The following is a 23,791-nucleotide window of genomic DNA, read 5'->3' on the forward strand; positions in this document are numbered from 1 at the left end:
CGCACACACACACACACACACACACACACACACACACACACACACAGTGTACACACACACAGCACCTGATATTCTCCTTGATAAAAATATAGTGCTGTGAGGATAGAATCTTAACTTCCTTCTTTGGTTGCTGTCCTTTGAGGATGTGATACAAGAGATGCAATATTAATCTTTCAACTATGTAACCACAGCCTGAAAACACAAGCCAGTTTGCTCAGAATGATGGAATGGAAGGGCTCTGGATCTATGGTGAAATTGAGACATTGAACTAGACTTGTAGGAACTTACCTTAAGACTTCTTGTTATTTGCGATAAATATTTATTTAGTTATTTTTGAATAGATTATTTCATAACTCACAACCAATAGCATCTCTGATTCAAATATTTGCCCCATTAATGTTTTTTGATTAATGGGTTATTTGCTAAAATCAATTTTTATTTAATATGAGACAATATTTCCTACAAATTAATATCTTATGCCTTCATAGAGATATTAAAGAAAACTTTTTTTTAACCAATTTGTCAAATCATTTCAAAGAATAGAATTTTAACAATTAGCCAAATTGAAAACCTCATGTGCTATAGTATGTTTTCAAGTGAAAATCATTTGCCACACACATTTGTGCATTTTTCAGGCTTCAGTAAAATTTAGAGATGGTGAGAAATAGTAAGCAATAATGCCATTTTCTGGCTGAATACTTATCACATTTTTCTTAAGAAAACTCATAAATAAATAAAACATTTATAATAAAAAATGTTCTAAGATTTCCTTGTAAGGGATTAAAATGAGCAAAAATGTCTAATTTTCTGTCTGAGTTTCCTACAAAATGATTAATAAAACAAAAATAAATAATAACCTACAATAACACTGAAAACTGAATAATTAATCCATTTATATTTCGAACACCTCAAAATATGTTTATATGTTGTGATTATGAGACAATGAGTATTATTTTATAAAGTAATGTTCTATGAGTAGACCTGTAATTCTCCACGAAAAACAATGTTAACAGCACTGAAACATTACCACATTTGTTTCAGTTCTATGTGAACATTTTTCTTTTCCTTTTTGTCCTCTTCTGTATATTTGAGCAAAGCTAGGGCTCTCATCTTATGAAAGTAGATGACATGGCTTTTGCTTACAAATGTGTCCTACAAATAAAGTGTCTGACAAATTTTTGAAAATGATAGCAGCGATAACATTCATATCAGTGACAGCATTTAGTCATAACTCCATGACTCCATTCAGGGCAGGTTCAATGAACAAGCCTATCTCTACTCCTTACTAGCAACATTATACACTGAGCCATACTGAATAATGTTCATTAATTTATAAGGCAAACACATTTGGACAACATTTCTTTAGCAGCTTTGTAAGCTTGGCAATTTATTTTTGTAATAATGTGAAATTTACATGTGTACATGAATGTAAGGGGAACTAACTTAAAAACTGGTTTAAAGTCACAATTCGTATTTTTAATCATTGTCTTTAAACAGGGGCATTTTTAGCTGTATATAATTATTGAGGGTACTTCAAGTTTAATAAAAGTGCATTGACTACAAGTGGCCAGATATTCTATTTTTTGCTTTGTCTTAACAATTATCCACTGTATTTTTAAATATAATTTAAAAAAAAAAAAATTTGGCTTGTAAATGCATAAAACACACAGGATGCTGCTTACTTTTTGTGATGATGTATTTGGTAGAGACCTTGAATTCTCTCTGGCATATATAGCTCTAGAAGGCAAAATTAGCAGATTATAAAGATCTTTGGGATGGGTGGGGTATGGAAGACAGAATATATTTCCAGTTGTTATCATGGGTGAATCTAACAGAAAAATATTCTACAAGTTTTTGCATAGTCAAATATAGCATTCTTATAATCCTTTAAAAGAAATCAGTGACAGACAAAAATAAGTGATAATTGTATAAAAGGACTTGCATTAATTTACGAATAGTTCAATAGACTTAAATCAATAGATTTTTGTAAATATATTATTAAAATGGCAACTGAGTTAATTTTTTGATCTTAAGTTACACATATCTTTTTTTCTTCTGGGATTTACATCATCATTTCTATATGATACTTGTACCACACTTTCTGGAAGATACTTGGGAACCTAGGCCTGGGTGAAGGAAAAGCACATGGAAAAAGCAGACTATTAAAATTTTTGAGATATTGCGTTTTAAAATGGACTTTTGAAATTTCTGGTATAGATAATAGTTTAACTTTAGAGCATCCACAGTCAAAATAAATATTATAATATCAGGTTTGGGAAAAATACATTGTGATATAACAATAAGATTTCTTCCTGTGTCCGGAATAAAGGGAACAGACTGGAGAGGAGATCATACATTAGAAATCTGCCTTCTTAATCTGGCTGGATTCTGGGGTCTGCAATAGAAGCTTTGAGATGGTGGGGATTTGAGAACAGAAAAGAGACATCTCATCTCTCAGGTAGTGCCCAAAAAGTGAACAGTTTTCTGGAGTTGTGTTACACTGCTCTAGTATGGTGTCCCAGGAGAACAGAAAGGGTAGCATATAGTCTTTAGATATGAGAATCCTGATATCAATAAAAATTGGATTTCAATGACTCCCAAGGCAGCTTGTTCCTGATGAAGTGGTACTATATAAACCTGCTGCCCTCCTTTAATTTTGTCCCTAGATGCCATCACAGGGAAAAAGAAGAGTAAAGGACGATTCTCTAATAACAAATTTTGAAGTTGAAATTATTAGGAAACTTCAGAAATTAACTGAATTTACTTGAAAATATCTAGATTCTGCTTTTTGAAATCTTGTGAAATGGAAGTTTAGAGACTAATTTCAGTTATAAATGTATTTTTAAAATAAGATTTTTGTACACATCATTGTGTTGAGAAAACAGTACATTTACTGAAAACTAAAATTCCAAAAACTAACTTTGGAGAAAAAAAATACATGAAATGTAAACATGTTAATAAATTTCCAGATAATATACACAGAAAGGAGAAAGTGCCTATTAATTTCTTTATAATTCCCAGAGGATCAGGATACAGTTTCATCTTTATGATGTGAGAATTATAAGTCTAAAAACAAATTTAATACCTAAATACAAATCCTTATAAAAGTAAAAATAGCATCTATATTATGTAAATTTAAAAAATGAAAAATCTAAAAAAATCATTGTACACAGAGAAATATATATGTAATGAGCAAATAGCAAGGAAGCCTAAAACACAGCAAATGATATAAATATAAAAGGAGAAAAAACATGTATCAGCTTTGACAATAAATGTAAACAGCTGAACTTATTTATGCAACAAATAGTTTCTTGAAATGGGTTCTAAAGCAAAATCCATCTATGTGATGCTAACAGAGCTATATTTAAAATGACGCAGAAAGCTAGAATGCAAAGAATTCATAAAGCATATCCAAAGTGAAAAATAAAAAACGTCAAAAGCAGGTGTCAGTATATTCTTATGAGATTGATATTTATAAATAGTACAGTCCACAAACAAGCTATATCTCTGATGAAACTATGAACCAACCACTATGTAACATATAAGAGACTATCAAAATATATAAGAAGAAAGAAATGCTGGGGAAAGAGGCAGTAACTCTATTCTACTAGGAAATGTTACCCTGTTTTTTATGGCTCATGGAGGCAAAATTAAAATAAAATACTAGCAGGTTTTTATATAAATGTCCTATATGCCATGCACTATTTTAAGTGCTTTCCATGAATTTATTTAATCCTTGTAGCATCCCTGTCTGGTAGGCCATATTATCACAATTTTTAATATAACAAAACTAAGAGATAGTTTAGATAACTTGCTTCAAGTCATACTGTTTACAGTCAGGGAGCTTGAATTTGAATCTGTGCCATCAAACTCCAGAATTCACACTCCTGCCTACGTTACAATAATTGTGGTTAACATAATTAAGATTTACTTTATAATTGTCTCAAATATGAACTTCATACATTTAAATGCAACTTTCTGCATATCAATGGAAATGTTTAAAGAATAATTTCATAAATTAATTCCAATAAATTAAAAACAAACCAACACAAATTGCCAACATTTTCTGACAAAGATAAAAACATATTAATAAAAGTTAAAAGAATTCAACATAATGTGATAAATAGTCCTGTTGTGGCACGCAGAGGACACAGAGGATGACAGTTCCACTGCACAGTTCGCAGATCAAGAGAGTGAAATCTAAGCTGTGTCCAGCGAAGGGTGCAGGATTCAAAGAAGGCACAGGGCAGAGGGAGGGTGAGAGTGTGCAGGGAATGAAACGGCCTGGGAAAAGCCATGACAAGGGCAAGTTTTGGAAAACTGCATATAATTTACTATTTCTGGGACATTGGTGTAAGATGTGAAGTCCGAAGAGATTAAAGCTGATCTTTTCTATCACAGATTTAATTCTGAGAGGTCTTTAAAATTTTTAAGTATTATTTCTATTAAAAAATAATTTATATGTCAAGTTTAAAAAGTGAAATTCATACTGTAAGTGATGTAAAAGCATAAGAGCAAACTCCTAATTCCTCCTGGAAGCTTCTACTTTATGGTGTTTCTTTTGGTATTTACCGCAGTATTTCTAAATAGCATGCATATACCAATAGTTCTTTCTTTCTTTTTGAAATTTATACATTTGATTTTTGTTATATTTCAAAAATATTTCATCAAGTTTGAGATGCATATTGTCCCACCTTTTCGTAGAGAAGTTACCAATCTTTTAAGAAACGACAGGCAATGTTTCCACACAAGGCAGGTGTGGAAGTCACTATGATAAGAACTAGGACACACCAGTACTGTTTTGTTTGTTTGGTTGGTTGTTTCTGCTATAGGATTTTAATGCCGTTAGTATTTGATGTTAAAATCCTATGTAAATTTGTAAGTATAGTATGTTGCATCTACTAATGAATTTTTTGAATGAAAGAAAAAAAAGTATCTATAAATATTTATCCTGTGTTGGGATTTATTTTAAATTTACTTTGCTTTTGTGGATTCACATAGAATGTCAAGTCTTTGGGATTCACTTTCACAATGGATGTCAGGAGGGTATGAACAATTATATGGTTCACAATATTTGTTAAAATTTTACTTAAGATTTAAAAAAAAGTTTAGACATTGATGTTCTATAATGTAAGGTAAAGATTGATCTGTCTTTCAACCACCCTCCCTCCTATATACAACTTTACTTTCAATTACTTGCACCACAGTTTTTGGTTAAATAGTCATTTAAAAAACTGTATATTTTTTACAGTTGAGATTTACCATGTACTTTGATTATTTACCTTTTCTTTACATTACAGTTTTTTAATATAGTCAATAATACTGTTTTTCATTTGCTTAGGCCTCTGTCCATTCTACCAATAATCTATCCCTAAGTTCTCTGATAGAGTAGAAAGTAAGTCCTGGATATGTTTATCAGATATTCTGTTTAATTTTATTTGAGCAGAAAGTACTGTCAGACCATTTTGTTCCCTGCTCTACTTTGAACTGTTTGCTCTTTAGCTTATATTACACACTGTCATTTTGTAAATCTCTTTTTTTGACCAGTATTGTCTCTGTTGTTTTTTGAATTCTTGTTTTCTCATTATTGATTTACTCCCTCATTTTGATGGAGTACACTCACCATTAGCTCTCTGAAAAGAAAATTTTTGAGTTATGAGTTAGTTTCTCTTTGGCTTTATATCTTCAGGATTGAGATTTTAGATGTCTCTGAGTTTACGAAATCATCTTAAGGATTTAGGTTTTAGCTTTTTCTGAGCTATTAAATCATATGTTATTAGCACATTTACTTTCTTGATTTCTTGTCTGCTGTTGTTGCTTTTTCAATTTACTTTGTCATAGTGGCTACATTCATGTTTTATCCTTTTACTATTGATTTAAAGGTTTGGTAACCATACTCTGAAATGGCCCCTGAAGGTCCCTGCCTCCTGGCATTCATGCCTTTGTGTAACTCCCTCCCTTTGAATATGGGTGGACCTAGTCACTCACTTGTAATGCATAGTATATGACAAATGTAATAGGATTTCACCTCTGAGATCAGGTAACCAAAAGACCATGACTTTGGTCTTACTTTCTCTCTCTTGCACTCACTCTCATTCTTGCTCTCTCACTAGCTCTGAGGGAGCAAGTTTCCATATCATGAGTTGCCTTATACAGGATCAAAGGGAGGCCTCTGACCAATAGTCATCAAGGAATGTAGCCCTCAGTCCAATAGACCAGGAGGAACTGAGCTCTGCCACACATATGAGTATGAGCTTAGAAGATCTTGCCACATTCAGGTCTTCAGATAAACTGCAGCCATGCTGACACCTTTTTCGCAGCCCTGTGAGAAACTCTGAGGCATACTAGTTACCCAGATAAACCACCCCCTAGTTCCTGACTGCTATAGGCTGAATTCTGTGTTCCCCCAATATGTATATTGAAATCCTACTTCTCTCAGTAACAATATTAGCAGGTGGGGGCCTTTGGTGTGATTGGATCATGAAGGCTGAGCCCTCCTGAATGGAATTAGTATTCTTATGAAAGAGACCCCAAGACTTCCCTTGCCCCTCCCATCATTTTATAACACAGCAAAAAGGTGTCCATGAACCAGGTAGCAGACTCTCACAAGCCCTTGAATCTGCTGGTATCTTGATCTTGGACTTGTTGGACTTTACAACAGTGAGATATGAAATTCTGTAGATTATAAGCTATCCAGTTTGTTGTTGTTGCTGAATGGACTAAGACACTGACCCATAGAAACTGTGAGATAATAAATGCTTGTTGTTTGAAGTTGCTAAATTGGGGTTATTCATTTCATAGCCATAGATAACAAATACAGAGAGATTTTGAAGGGATGAAGATTATCACATGTTTTTGATTTGCCATGTTTACACATAAATAGAAACCTGAAGGCTCTTCATTAGAAATCACCATGTAATTGTTTAAGAGAAAGTAAAATGTAATTATTTTTAAGAGCTACTATTTGCAAATCTTATGGGGAACATGCTGGAGGGAGAAAGACTAGAAAAAAAGGAGCTACTGCAGTGATCAGATGAGAAAATAAGAGAAAATAAGAGCATCTCAATTAAGTCAGTATCAGAGGCTGTGGAGGAGAGAAGTCAAATTTGAGAGCTATTAAGGGAGCATCATTGACCCAATGTGATTGCTGAATAGATATTAAATAAGCAGATTTCTCCTGGATTCCAGTCTTGAGGGAAAGAGTAGATCATGGTTCTGTTAATTAGGATGAAATCTAAAGAAGAGGAGCAAATGTGGAGAGGATGAGGATGAGTTTAGTTTCTGAGTTTGAGATGCGTATCTGCATTTGAATAATGGTAATACTGATAATAACAATTAGCATGTGTTAAGTGCTTAATTATCATAGACTCTGTTTGATTCTACATGGATTATTTTGTTTTATCCCCATGACAATACTATCTAATAGTTAGTATAACTATTTCCATTTAAAAATAAATAATCTGAGGAGTGAAAATGTTAAAGGACTTGCCCAAAGGGCACAGAGTGATTTTGAGATAAACATAAGCAGTTTGTTTTCAAAGTTCAAATTTCTCATCTCCCCTCGATATGTTTCCTCTAGAACCAGCTCTCAAAAGGAAATAATTGGACCTTGTCTTCAGAAATTCTCAATTTCTTTTGGTTGCCCTAAACAGTTTTGTAACCAGACAATTCTGGTTCTAATTACATGACTGGGCCTACAGCCTAGAGAATAATTATAGGCATTTACAATTTTCTGGTGAATTATTATATTTTGTGAATCAATTACATGTGAGATATGTTGTTGATAGATATGGAAAAAGACAGGCGTATTTTTCTGTGTGAAATTTAATCATTATAGCACAAGCCTCCTGGGTGATGTACTTCAGATTCATTTAAGTAGATTATAATATTGACTGCTTAAATCCAGGATCTTCAGTAAAAAGAGGTTGCACAGCATAAGGGTCACTTTCAATTAATTATGCTATTGAAAAAACATGACCAAAATGATGTTATATAAACACCATTGAATTTGGTTTATGTTGATTTAAAAATAATAATATTCTGCATATTTCTGCTTGGACTGAACAGAAGTGTTCATTATCTTTTCTGAAATAATCATCAGTTTGGCAGGATATGTAAATTGCAAGGCTGTATCTAAAAGAACAGAGAAAGAGAGAGAGAGATAGGTATCTCTGGGAATTCTAGGATGTTAGAAGATTTTTATTTTTTAAATGAGTAAATAAACTTTCATGATGGTTGCAGATGCCTAATGACACTGTAGGAAGATATTTAGACAAACAAATCTATCGCGGTATGGAAGCTAGGAGTCAAGGCCAAGGGAATTAAGGGAATACTTGCACAAAGGCATTCATGCGAAGAATTTCAATTCATTCAGTGACCTCTTCTCTGAACTGTTTGCATTATAGCTTCTGTTGTTCTTTTTTCACATTGATATCCAGATCTCATCTCAATGCTATCACTTATAAAGTTTGATGAGTACCTCTTTTTCTTCCAGCTTTTTATTATGAAAAGGTTAAAATATACAGCAAAAATAGTCCAAAAAACATCTGATATTCCTCATCAAAGTTCAGTAATTGTTAAAGTATGCCATATTTGTGAGTGTATGTGTATTCTAATTCATCCTTGGATATTTCAGCATGCATCTTTAAGAACGCGGGATTCTTTAAAATCTCTTTGTCAATGTGAATAAAAAGAGAGAATTTGGTATAAAGATTAAGACCAAAAGATTAGAGAACTAAATTTAAATCCTGACCCTGCTGCTTACCACATATACAACATTTCTTTACCTCTTATAGCCTCAGTTGTGTCATATATAAAATGGGGATGGAATACTTGTCTGCCTGACAGGATTATTGTAAAATCAACTGAGAGTACAAGCGAAATGCTTCAGCCTAATGTCTTGTACAAACTGAGTACTCAGTAAAAGAGTGGGATTGTTATTATGTTGCGGAAAACGGCGAGGACCGAGAAACTCAAGCGGCACCCAGAGATGAGGGAGAACACAGTTTTACTTCGCAGGCGGGCTCAGAGGGATCATCCCAATGACTGAGCACCCGCTGGGGTTGGGTATTTTGGTTACATAGCGTCGGGCTTCCTGGTTTGGGAGGGTTCGCGCCATTGCTATTGCGGCGCTAAGGGATTGGTTAAAGCTGGCTGGGGTGCTGGGGAGGTGCGTCCATCCCTAACAGCTGTGATCCCCAGATACTGCTCTGATGAGAAAGCCCCTAACGGCTGTGCCCACAGGAAAACTGCTCTAACGAGATATTAGAGAGGGAGGGGCACGGGAAAGCCCCTAATGGCTGATATCGCTGGTGACTAACGTGCTGAGAAAGTTCCTAGAGACTATGGTCGCAGGAAACTGCTCCAACAATTAGGTATTTGTCATTTCTTCCCATCCTAGCCTCACTGCTCTCTATCCTTATTGTTCAAGTATTACATACTCATAGCCAATATGAAATCAAATTAAGGCTGAAGATATAAAGTTGGAAATCTGAAGAAAAGTTTGGAGAAAGTAAATTCCTGTTGATTAACATATCTTTACTTAATTCAATTTAAACCTACTCTCAAAAGGAAAATAAAACAAAACTAAACTAACAAACATTTGCTTGCCTATCTTATCCTTTGCTGAGAATTAACCACTCTGAGTTTTCTTCTGCTCATGCTAACTGTAAGTTATTTAGGAAGGTTTTCAAAGAAACGCAGGGTTTAGGAATTTTTAAACAAACCGCATTTAAGTGAGTTCATAGCCCGTGATCAGTGTTTGCCATTAGAAAGAAACCTTTTGGCATTTGGTTATTTTCGCAGAGAACTTAATGAGAGTAATTGTGAGGCAGCTGGAACACTTTGACAGCTCTTAGAGAAACAAGCAGGATTTATTTGGAAAAGAAATACTAATACTATATTTAAGAGAAAGAGAACCTATCTTTGGATTGAGTCAGCAACACTGGCTTTGCTGTAGCTCTGAGTGGAGAGGGAGCCGTTTCTTTGTGAAGGGACCAGCGAAGCTGGATGACTCCTTTATCCAGAGATAAAGGGAAGAGAACAAACATTTATAGAATACTTCTTTTAGTCAGACACTGGGTTAATACGTGTGTGTGTGTTGTTTCTAAGTTTAATTGAATCCCCAATATGACCCTAAGGAATGTTGTTTGCTATCTATAACATATACAGGTGAGGACGCTGAGGATTTTGAGACATTGAGTCTTTTGCTCATTGGCACACAGTTAGCAAACAATGCAGTTGCAATTCAAACTCAAGCCTCTGCCACTAAAATTATTAGTCATTATAGTGATGATCCTCAGAGTTTGGCCTAGTAGCATGGATATTACTTGTAAAAAATACAAAATTTCAGGATGCAATCCAAATCGACTGAATATATGGGGATGGGGCCTGGTGATCTATGTCTGAACAAGTTTTCTTGGTGATTTTGATACACACTAAGGAGTGATACACCTTGCACGATATTATGTCTCTATCCTCATTAAATTATATAAATATTTGAAATTTAGACCAGGAAATAGGTGTTAAGTTTAGGCAGTTCCAACTTGGTACTTAATCTTCTGGTGACACTTCTCTGAAGGCTTTGTAATCACAGGCTAGATCAAGATACTGTGCTGATACCATGTTTCCCTGAAAATAAGACCGACCCAGACACTCAGCTCTAATGCTTCTTTTGGAGCAAAAATTAATATCAGACCCGCTATTTTTATATATTATTATATTATATTATATTATATTATATTATATTATATTATATTATATTATATTATATTAATTATATTAAACCTGGTCTTATAATAAAATAACCAGGTCTTATATTAATTTTTTCTCCAAAAGACGTATTAGAGCTGATTGTCTGGCTAGGTCTTATTTTCAGGGAAACACGGTATCTATGAAACCACCAGAGAAGTGAGGTTGAGAGAATCCACTGAGTTTGGGCTCCCAGGAGGGAAACACATTTGTGGAGGAAAAAGGTGGACTGTGCCAGTGGTAGACTATGATAAGACCACTCAGCAGAAGGGTATTTTAGCTAACCTGCTGAAAATTGTTGATTCTAATGCTCATTAGGAAAGGTTTCTTCAGAGACTGCTTTGTAAAATATTTGGTATATTGGATACTGTGGTAGTTGTGATTTGCCTGATGCAAAATCCACAGTATTTTTTTTTCTTTTATTTCATAGCGTTTAGTAGAATTGTCTTCTAATTCACTGTGGTCAGCCTCTTGCATGTTGGGTTACAAATACCAGCCAACTATACTATCAATACTACTTATCAAAAACATTGACGGTCTACACAAGGCTAAGCAGTGGATAAACAGTATACATTTCCTAGTTGATAATGTAATTCAAAAGAAGATAGACATATATGTGAAAAAAGTCTAATTTTTTTTGTGGTCCTAGAATCTTAGACAAATGCAGGAGGCTAAATTATTTTTCGGTTATGCCTGCTAACTCTAAACTGTAAGCTAAAGAGTTAGGCATGAAATTGCCATGTATCACAAATCAATTAAAAATAAAGATGGTAAGCAGATGTGACATTATCACTAGATGAAACAGAAGCAAAAATTAGACAATTTTACTTAAACAAATGAGCAGATGCATGAAAGAAAGCAAAACCAGCAAAACAAACATTTAGAATACACATTTTTAAAATAAAAAATGAAGTAAAAAGGAACTGTGGTCCTACATTGGGGTATCTAGTATGGTAAAGTGTTGTCCATTCATTTCCTTGGCAAATATCATTTTTTGGGTATCTGCGATCAGCATAAAGACTATTAGGTTTCCAGCTCTGAGTTCCTCCCCAATTTAGATCTCACTTATGCATGAGTATTGGAGGAGTACTGACACCCATTCAAGGTTTCTGGACACTTAGTGTTCAAGATGTCAAGTGAATGTAGAAAAGCCTGGAATGTGGCCACTGTGGCCATGTTTGTGGTTCCAACACTTGCAGAGTCTTTGGAATGGCCAGAATAAATTTGGCAGTAGTGAGCTGGGTTCTCGCCAGTACTAGGTTTGAGCCTTGTTTGGACCAATTCCCTGAGTATCTGGTTGATTCAGAATTTCCTTCTTATCACTAATGTATTGTACAAAGAAATTACAGAAATCCTGCCTCACTGCCCACTGTTCTTGGTGTGGTCAGGAGTATCTGAACTCACAAACTGACATTTTCCAGGATCTCCACACCTTGGAGTCCCACTGAATCTCCCTTTAGCTCTGAAAAGAAAAGGAAGTTTTTCTCTCACCCCAAATTAAGGCTTGCACCTTGAGTGCTGATTTATTTCTGGTGCTTTAATGGTAGAGAGCATGTCCATTTTCCTTCAGGAGAAACCTCATCTCCATTCACAGTTTTATGATCTGTTCCCATGACCCTAACAAAGCAACATAACTTAATAGTAAGACATTTCTCAGAGTCAAGATTATTTGGTTTTAAACAGTACTGTATATAAAACATGAACAGTCTTATACTGTGGGCCGATAAGATATAGTTCAGTTTCTTTTTTGTCTCATTTCACCAATGATTTAATAATCTTGGGGTTAAAACTCACTCATGATAACCTCGCTACACACACACACACCTACAAACGAGGTAAGACAACTACGTTTGCGAACTCATCCTAGAAAAAATGCTACATAACTCATTGTTGAATATCACTACAGTCACCTTGGAAGTACTCCCCTTGGGAAGCTATGCACCAACGCCAGCACCTAGTCCACCCTTCAAAGAAATTTTGGAACGTTTTTTCTGGAACGGCCATCAGAGCTGTTGTCATATTACCCTTGATGTCGTGAATGTCATCCAAATGTCTTCCTTTCAATATTTCCTTTATCTTTGGGTAAAGGAAGAAGTCATTGGGGGCCAGATCAGATCGGTAGGGAGGGTGTTCCAATAGTTATTTGTTTTCTCGCTAACAACTCCCTCACAGACTGTGCCATGTGAGCTGGTACATTGTTGTGATGCAAGAGCCATGAATTGTTGGCAAAATGTTCAGGTTTTACATCTAGGTTTTACATGCAGTCTTTTCAGAACTTCCAAATAGTAAACTCGGTTAACTGTTTGCCCAGTTGGTACAAATTCATAATGAATAATCCCCCTGATATCAAAAAAAGATTAGCAACATCATTGCAAGAAGTTCATGAATGTAATTGAACTCGTGTATGTGTGTGCTTTTGCTAGCTATTGTATATTATACAGGTAAGAATGCTATTATTTTTATGCAAAACACACTCTAAATTATGTAGTATAATTCAGTGTATACTGAAAAGACAGGTTGCTCCTTATCCAGAGTACACTGATATAAAACCCTATACTTTATAGAGTTTGATTTTATAAGTCACAAGAAATCACAAAATCTGAAACAATCTGTTTATGACAGCTTGCCTCACTAAGTCACTAAAATCCTTAGCAGACATGGTTTTCACTGGAATTTATCTGATAATAAATTTTCAGTAAGGTAAAATGAAAAGGAAGTCATATTTTATAATATGTTTATCGGACCCATTCTTTTTTCTTTTATCCTTATTTTAAAGAATCAGCATCACTCTTTTACTGAAGTTATAATTTTTACCTGTGTATCAATTTTCATCAAAAGTAGCACCAAGAGCACCTATATATATACATATCATGGTCTTAGAATCTGTACAATATAATTAATATGACAAACATTGCTAGCATCTGGACACCCAGAATTTAAGCTAAATAGTACTAATATAGGCAGATAGGATCATTTATTAAAAATACTCAGACAAAATAATAATATATTGTTTGTTAAGTAAGAAAAGACATTTGAAAAATGAATCTTAAGGGAGGCTCTGGAGTGAGAAAGTTGAAAAAAAGATTCCTTTATGTTATGTTCAAATGGGAAAATATTATTCATAAGGTCCACAGAGCCATGGAGATATAGGAGTGCTTTCCTATAGCATAAAACAGTCCCACACTGCAATCCCCAGAGGGCCCATTTTCTCCAGAGAACTTGGGCTATTAACTCTCTATCTTCAAGACCTACATGGCCATATTATCCCAGTAAGTAAAACCCCTTCTTTCTAGGACTTCTTTTCCTATTGACTCTCAACCCACTTAAATTATATTCTGTATCCTGGAACTCTACCTTCTCCTGGAACTCTACTTTCTGTTTCTATATTTAGTCACTGCAGTCTCTCTACTTCCTTGCTGACTGGAGATGGCAGGTAGAGGGGAGGTTGGAAACCATGCACTGGATTTGGAGTGGAGTAAATAAAAGATCCAAGTTTTCTCATTGTCCAGAAAACTGTGGCTCTCATGTTGCCTCTATGATGTGAGAATGATATCTTTCTCCTCCTGTTGTCCTGTGCCCAAGAAGAAGAAGGTGGGAAGTGAACCTAAAGCTACTTTACCACCTGCTGCCCTTAGAGAACCCCTTCAGTTTTTGTCACTCCTTTTCTTCATAGGAGATAAAAAAGAGCTCACTGGAACCACTGCTTACCACATAGCTGGGAGTTTATAGTTCCCCTGCATACTAAGCTAGCTGGGTTTAGGTCAGTTTTCTATGGGAAGCTGTCCTAGCTTGCTTTGCTTTATAACTTGGCTACTTTATACATCCTCATTTGAATGTACCCATCTTTCTGCAGTGGTCCTGGATTTTTAATATTTTCTTCCCTGAGATACATTGATTTCATTCAAAGCCCATACTTGCTTTTGTTGAATATGTTCTACCAAAGAGGGATTACCCCTGCCACATGTTGAGATAGAAAATGTTCCATCTCTATTTATGCTTGAGAGTACCTGGACCCTCTCACACATTTTTAGACTCATCACCCTCTTCCTTCTCAATATTCACCCTTTACTATCTATTACATATAACCATAGTTATTGCCAAATTGTGAGGTGGCATAAATTCTTTTCTGGACCAATTTGTGAATCGGATATTCATGAATTGGATATTTCACATAGAAAGATACTTCTGTACACAGTCTTAGCATTCCTGGTTATGGCTTCAGGCTTTATATTATATATTAGCAAGAGTTTTAACTGCTATAACATGAAACATGGATCTTCTTGCATATGTCTGCTAAAATTCTGTTGTGAGATTCAATGACCTTTTTGTAGCTTCTAATTCTGCATCTGCATATCATATAATTTTTTTCTTACACATATAACCAAGAGCAGATGTATTTGCTGGCTCATCTCCTGTACATTTTTTGGTTGAAAGAATACCTTTCTCTGTATGAGTCAATACTCTTAATGTTGTAAATGACAGAATCTCAATCAAAATTAGCTTAAGCAAAATTAGATTTATTGGGTCCCATAACTACAAAGTCCAGTGGCTTCAAGATTCAAACAATGCCAATAGAATTCATTTTATCTTTCGTCATTTCTTGGCTTGCTTTCGCACATTTGGTTCCAAGTTGTAACAAGATGATTGTAGGATCTCCAGTTCTTATACAATCTCAGTCCTTACAGGAAAGGGCAGGGATATCTTTTCTAGAAATTAGAGAAAAATCTCCTTCCATATCACAAGCTCAGGTTAGGTTAAATATTCATTCTTTAACCATCGGTATGGTTAGGCATAAGCAATACTCCAAATTTCCACGTCTAAGTCACAGTATAGGGAGATGGATTCAGCTTTAACAGAAGCAAACGGAATGAGAAGAAAATTGAGATGTGGTTGTTGGAAAGTGCTGCACACCACAAACAACAGATGCTCACTGTAGCCTCGCTAACCTCAGTATGCGGCAGGATCCAGGAAAGAAATGGGTTGAAAAATGTAATGACCCAAATACAAAAGATGGCACCGCAGGGGATATTTAGTTTAGCAAGTATTTGAAAAGATAACTTGGCATAGTATGATATTCTGGACATTAACATTTTGAGTGATACAAAAATGTAGTAGGAAGTTATTAGGTATGTAATACATAATACTTTTTTTTTTTTCAAAGCTCAGCTATTGTCCTAAGCAAAAAAGATTTCCAACATCAGGAAGTAAATATTTGAAAATGGTATAGCAATTACAACTAATCCAATAGTTATGTACCTTTAAATGGTACACATGTTGTCCTTTGTATTGACATAGGTAATATTTTAAAATAGCATTGCCTATTAAATACAGTCTATTCATTAAAAAATACATTTGACATATACTCTAGGGTACTGCTACAAATGATTGTTGAAAAGAACATATCATCTCCATTTTATTTTGTTAAAATACATTAAAACAGTTTCAGAGGGACAAAGTAAAATGCTAAATATATATATATATATATATATAAAATCATATATATAAAATATATATATATATATAAAATCATATATATAAAATAAATATATATATAAAATACATATATATATATAAAATCAACTAAGAAAACCTGGATTATGTTAATTAATTTTGGCAAATAAATGTCTTCCAAAGCTCAGTGACTCAAACAGATAAAACGATAGCATTTTCTCTCCACATACGTACTTTATAATACTTTATATTTCAGAAGGTAGGCAATTTTTCAGCCAATGACTATTTCTACCTGTGAGTGTATAAACTGAGAAGAAAATTATGCCACATAGGAATCAGTGAAATTCTAGATTAGGGTTACCCATCTTGATGGAAAGAAACCAAATCTTCATAATCAAGAGTTCAAAAGTTTAAATTTTGGAAAGCATTATGAGCAGGTTTGATATAGGTTGAATCATGACCCCAAAATTTATATTTTGAAGTATTAACCCCAGTACCTTAGAATGTAACTGTATTTGAACATAAGGTTTTCAAAGATGTGATTAAGTTAAAATGAGATCTTTAGGGTTGGTTCCAGTTCAATATGACTGGTGTTCTTATAAACAGGAGAAATTTAGATACATGAACAGACAACAGAAGAAGACCATGTGAAGACATGGGAAGAAGACAGGCATCTACAAACTAAGGAAAGAGGTCCCTGTTCTGAATACCATGTAATTCCAACCAAAGCTTATACCTAAACTTTTAATAAAGTGCAGGGGAATAGAGAAGGCTGAGTGAGAAAATATCATCAAATAATTTTTTTAAAGGTGAAATTCAATATTTAACTTATTATACAATACAAAGGAGACAGTAGACAGGGAGAGGTTAATAATATAGGCGAGACAACAATATGTTATTTTCCTTAAAGGATTGAGATTAGGACACAGCTGGAGAGATTGCATATTTACTCCATTATAACACAACAAAAGTAACAAAGAACAGCTGTAAATGCAGTTAAGAGGCTAAGAATTGTTTTGATCTGGTATCTTCTAGATTCCAAGTGAAATAGTAGGCAGGGTCATCTACCTAGCGTGAAAAGTGAAAGAGGTTTGTCAGAAGGTTGAGGAGTGTAGAGAAGCTTTGAAGTCATTGTTGCAGAGAATGGAAAGGCTAGAAAATGATTGCATTGCCAGGGTTATTGAGTGTCCAGCTGAGTTTGGGGAGCCAAGTACCAATTTTCCTGGTTATGCTTTTTTTTCTCCAGGGATGCCCAGAGGACCAACAAAGTAGATAATTAGATGAAATAGGATTGGCATTTTGAAGGTAGGGTGGAAAAGAAATGACAAAGGGTAAGTAAGTGATGACAAGAAAGGTAGATAATATACAAAGTGGAGGCCAATGGAGTACTTGTAAAATCACTTGTGGTATGAGAAGTAATCAAGCACATTCAAACAATAAGAGTTTGTGGTCAGAAACTAGAATATATGAGTTAATGATGGAGCCATTTGAGTTATCTGAATTGGAGGTAAAAGTTATGGGTATTTGTATCAAGAGGGGTTGTCTAAATGGTCTAACCCTCCATTACCAAAATCCAGAGCCTCTAGTCTTTATACTTATATTTCTAATTGGATTCTCACTTACCTTAATATTAAAACAAGAGTCAAATAATTCCTCTCAAAAGCCATGTCTTCATTATATGATAGTATGTCCATCCCATATTTTTAAAATAATTCAATATTTGCAATAGTCTTTTAATGCTTAGGGTCTTAAATCTCATATAACCTCTTTTTATTTTTTGCCCAAATTTTACCCAAATGATGTCAGCATTTCTGAGTAATATATTGCCAATGTTTTCCAATGTCTGGATTTAATCAACAAACATAACAACATCCAAATGTGCCAGATATGAATAAGATGGGTGAATATTTTCCTCTTTATTTAAAAGTGTTTTTCTACTAAATTACATTTTACAAGATGCTTAGGTTCTATAAGGTATAGATATAGCAAAATATATATTCAATGACTTAAATTTTAGTGCAACCCATAGGTTATAAAAAATTAATGTAGGAGAGTCTTAAAATGTATTGCATTATTATTTTATTTTACATTAGAAAAATTAAATTATGTATCCTTAGTTGTCAGGGGACTGTTGCATTCCTTTGTAGCCACTATGACTGAAATCTACATATGTGTGTGTGTGTGTATGTGTGTGTGTGTATGTGTACTATATGCCTGATATATACAGAGGGTGCCAAAAAATGTATGCACATTTTAAGAAAGGAAAATATTGTATTAAAATTGTAATACAATGAGTGATGCTAACATTCATCTGATTAATTTCATCTTTTGAACGAACATCATACTATACATTGCTACCATAATTCAAATTCGAAAAGTAATATGTAGATAACATCTCTTAAAATGTGTACTTCCTTTGGCACCTGTAGTATACACACACATATAATTTAAATTATAATTCTGAACTCTTTTGCTAACAAGTTGATTAAAAAACAAAAAAAACAAAAAACATAAACTATGTCCTTCACAAAGTTTGCTCAGCTCCTCCTGTGATGATGTCACAGTTTCAGGCTTGGGGTTAAGTAGCAGTTCAGTGGTTCATAGTTATATAATCACACATCTTGAAATTCCAATACAGTATTCTTTGTTCCTCTCTTCATGGCTCCTGCCCCATTTTCTGTAGGATTGAGGTGCCTCTGTTCTTAGCAGGGCGGCCTCTCCTTCCGGGTGACTTGATGGAACGTGTAGATATCTCTATTTGATATCTCGATGCATGACTCTTAAAGGGTTGAAGAATGAATACATGAAAAAGTGGCTACTTAACTTTTGAGTCCTGGAGAAGAGATCAATCATACTTGAGTTTATATTCATTAAGTAAAAGGCATTTATCAAGATAGCAAAGGCTGCAGAGTACCAAGGAAAATGAAGCACTAACCACTACACTTTTAGAAATCTAGTTTTCACCATTTGGACGGAGGGGGCTGGCAGGGAGTATATTCCCTTACTAGAACCAGTTCCCTCTGAATATATCATGTGGACAATGAACAATATCAATAGCAACTAGGGGAGATTAATAAATGGAAGCCAAATCTGATATTTATTTTGGAGACTGAAAACTACAGAGTTTTGGATTACTCAAAAGGGAAAAACTTATAGTGACTTTAGTAAGTGGAGGGCTGGTATATAGATCTTGCTTGTTTCAACAAAAGAAAATGTCAAAGTACCTGCACACCTAGTGCTATGAAGCAATTCACATTCATTAACATGTATTTGTTAAGTGCTTACCTCCTTCTGGGCAATGTTCTAGGTATGTGGATTGAATGTTGTAGAATAAAATTTTTCTTCTGCATGGAATTGACATTCTGATGGGGCAACCAGACTATAAACAAATGAAATAGATATATGACATTATGTCAAGTAACAATAAGTTGATATGAAGAAAAAAGAAATGTATAATTATATAGTTTGTTGGGGGAGTGGCTATTTTACATAGTTTAGTGTGATAAAGTGTGTGTGTGTCTGTGTGAAGAGAGAGAGAATATAAATATATATATATATATATGGAGAAAGAAAGAGAGCGAGAGGTAAAGTTACATAGAATGAAATTTGTGTTTTGAGTTTTGGCAAATGTATAGAGCTGTGTAACAACATCTCAATAAATATATTGAGTGTTTACAATCAACTCAAAACATTCCCACATGTGCCTTTGCAGTCAATCTTCACCCCAGAGACAAAGATGAATTGATATCCGTTACCATAGATTAGTTTTGCCTTCTCTTGAATTTCACATGAATGAAATCATACTCTTTTATGTCTGCTTCCTTTAACCATCATAATGTTATTGAGATTTACACAAGTTGTGCTTATTAATATTTTGTTCTTTTTTGTTGTTGAATAGTAATCCATTGATTAATATTTTAAAATTTGTTTATCCATTCTCATTTTGATGTACATTTGGGTTGTTTCTTAATATTTATTTTTATAGACATATGTTTTCCTTTCTTTTGGACAAATACTTAGAACATGAATTATTGGGTCACACAATAAGTTAATATTTAAGTTTTCAAGAAATTAACAAAGCTTTTCAAAGGAATTGGAAATTATTTTACAATCCCACTAGCAATAGCAATGTATGAGAGTTCTGGTTTCTCCAAATCCTCCCCAATATTCATTGTTATCTCTTTTTAATTTAATTTAATTTAATTTAATTTAATTTAATTTCAGCTTTTCTAGTGGGTTTAAAGTGACATCTCATGATTTCAATTTGCATTTCCCAAGAGACAAATAATTTGGGGCTCTCTCTCTCTCTCTCTCTCTATATATATATATATATATATATATATATATAGAATGAAATATATAGAATATATATGTGTGTATGTGTACATATGTACACATATATACATTTATATGTATGTATATATGTATGAGGTATAACAGTTAAGGTCACAGACTCATCCCAGAAAAAATGCTACATACCTCATTGCGTAAAATCACCATAGTCAACTACGAAGTATTCCTTAGGAAGCTATGCACTGATGCCAGTACCTAGTACAGCCTTCAAAGCAATTTTGGAGCTCTTTCTGGAATGGCCATCAGACCTGTCATCGTATTACACTTGATGTCCTGAATGTCATCAAAATGTCTTCCTTTCAGTATTTTCTTTATCTTTGGGTAAATAAAGAAGTCATTAGGGACTAGGTCAGGTGACTAGCGAGGATGTTTCTATACAGTTATTTGTTTACTGGCTAAAAACTCCCTCACCGACAATGCCATGTGGGCTGGTGCATTGTGGGGTTGCAAGAGCCATGAATTGTTGGCAAAAAGTTCAGGCCATTTTTGTCTAACTTTTTCATATGGCACCCTTTTCAGCACTTCCAAATAGTAAACTAACTTAACTGTCAAGTTGGTACAAATTCATAATGAATAATCCTTCAGGTATCAAAAAAGGTAAGCAACATCATTTTGACTCTTGATTTGGACTGATGGAACATTTTTGGTCATGGAGAATTGGCTGACTGCCATTGTGCACTTTGACGCTTTGTTTCCAGGTCGTTTTCAGTGATAACATGGCCCAAAACATCATTTTGCCACTCCAAAAGGTCTTGGCAAACTTCGACTTTCCTTTTCATTGTTATCAGTGTGCTCTTTCAAGACCATTTTGCACACATCTTTTTCATGCCAAAGTTTTTGGTTAAGATTATTCAGAATTACATCATAAAAATGGCAGCGTAAGGTGAGCCTCTTGAAATTTCCACTGGAATTTACAACAATTGAACAGCTATAGTTCCACAAAGGACTCACTACACAGTGGACAGGTAAGACTAAGAGACACACAACTGAAATCATGTAATGGTTGGCAAATTGGGTGAGCAGGGGAGGAGGGAAGGTAGAAGTGTGGAGACACAGGCCACATGGTTACAGGACGCAGACCAGAACTCAGAGGTCTGAGCTTGCTGCATTCCAGAGCTACTGCAACCACAGGAGAGGGAAGAATTCGGACTGCTAGTGCTCTGCTTATGGCCCAAAGTCCTGCCTGAGGGATCAGCCTATAACACTGCTGAACCCCAATGCTCACAGCAGAGACCTCAGAGCAAAGGTGGAGGGAAGAAGAGTGAAAATGGTGACTTAAGCCCTCACTGCTGAGCCAGAGGATGGATGGCTTAGGCATGGAGACTGGCCGCCCCCTCTCCACCCTACTAGAGCTCGCCACAGCCCCACCTGCACAGTGCTAGAAGCAGAATGTTAGCAGGGTCAGATCAAAAGAACAGAATATTTGCAATTCTGAGAACTGTGGCCCTCAGCCACAGATTCGCAGCCCAACTAGTTCCGGTGAAGGGGAGGGAGCCGTGGAAGCAAGACTGGCTGTGGTGGTGGTCTCCGCCATTGCTCTGGGCTATCTCTCACAACCCACCCTGTCCCTGTCCCCACCTATCTGGGCAGATTCCTGCAGGACTAAACAGAACTACTGGAACACACAGGCTCTGAAACTGGTGCAGGAAGAGCTTTGGAACTTCAGAAGCTCTCAACATCCCCCCCGAGGAGGCAGTGCCCTGTGTCCCAGGTGACCTGTTCACAGAAGAGAAGCTCGCCTTCTAGGGAATACCCTCATTGTGTGAGAAGCCAGAAGAGTGCAGAAAAAATATAACACTACAGCATGAGAGAGAATAAAACACTGCAGTTGGAGAGAGAATAAAACATTATTCCAACACCTACTAGAAAGCAAAAGAAAGACATCTTCCTATCAACCTGTTGCAGAACCCACTTGTGTCGATATCTAGGAAGAGAATTAATAATTCACTAATTGTCATGAATAACAATGGTAACATGGCATCTCAGAAAGAAAATTAAATCTCCAGGAAATGCACTTAAAGACATGGAAATGTGTGACTTAAATGACAGAGAATTCAAGACTATGGTTCTGAAAAAAAATCAACAAGATGAAAGAAAACACAGACAAGCAGTTTAATGAACTCAAAAACACAATCAAAGAACAAAATGAACATTTTACCAAATATATTGAAATTTTAAAAAAGAACCAAATAGAATTTTTGGAGATTAAGAACTCAGTATAAGAAATGAGGAATAAAATAGCTAGCTTAGGTAACAGAGTTGACCAGATGGAGGAAAGAATCAGTGACATCTGAGACAGAAATCTGGAAATGACACAGGTGGAAGAAGAGAGAGACTTAAAAGAAATGAAAGAACTCTACGAGAACTTTATGACTCCATCAGAAAGAGCAATGTAAGAATAATGGGCATACAAAAGGGAGAAGAAAGGGAGAAGGGAACAGAGAGTACATTCAAATAAATAGTTGATGAGAACTTCCCAAACTTGTAGAAAGACCTGGATCCTCTAATCCAAGAAACAAATTGAACACTTAATCACCTCAGCCCAACAGGTCTTCTTCAAGGCACATTGTATTGAAGATGTCCAAAATTAATGACAAAGAAAGAATCCACAAGGCAGCCAGGGTAAAGAAGACGGTAACCTACAAAGGAAAGCCCATTAGATTATCATCAGATTTTTCAGCAGAAACTCTATAAACCAGGAGGAAGTGGAATCAAATATTCAAAATATTGAAAGAGAGAAATTATAAGCCAAGAATAATATATCCAGCAAAGATATCCTTTATATCTGAAGGAGGAATAAAGCCCTTTCCAGACATACAAAAGCTGAAGGAATTTTCTAACACACTACCTGCACTACAAGAAATAGTGAAGGAGGTTATTCAACCTGAAACAAAAAAGCAAAAGAATATAAAACCGTAAGTAGTCTTACAAACAGACAGAAGCATGAAATGGCAACCACTACACCAAATAGGACACTATACAGTTAAATATAACATACAGTGTAAAGAAGGGGAAAAAAAAGAGAAATATTTAAAAAAAGAGGAAAATGACAACTTGCTACTGCAGTGCAGAAATCAAATCATAGCATAAATAGGGATCATTTGTGACCACGGACACATAAAAGGGGAATAATAAAGGTCTGAACTGGCACAAGGGAATGGGGAAAGTAAGCATACTGAAGAAAATGGAATACTCTAAATATGAAACTCTCTTTTACATAAACGTAATGGTAACCACT

This window comes from Rhinolophus sinicus, chromosome 1 (genome assembly GCF_057876585.1).
Source record: "Rhinolophus sinicus isolate RSI-liver-muscle chromosome 1, RSI-T2T, whole genome shotgun sequence".
Taxonomy (NCBI): domain Eukaryota; kingdom Metazoa; phylum Chordata; class Mammalia; order Chiroptera; family Rhinolophidae; genus Rhinolophus; species Rhinolophus sinicus.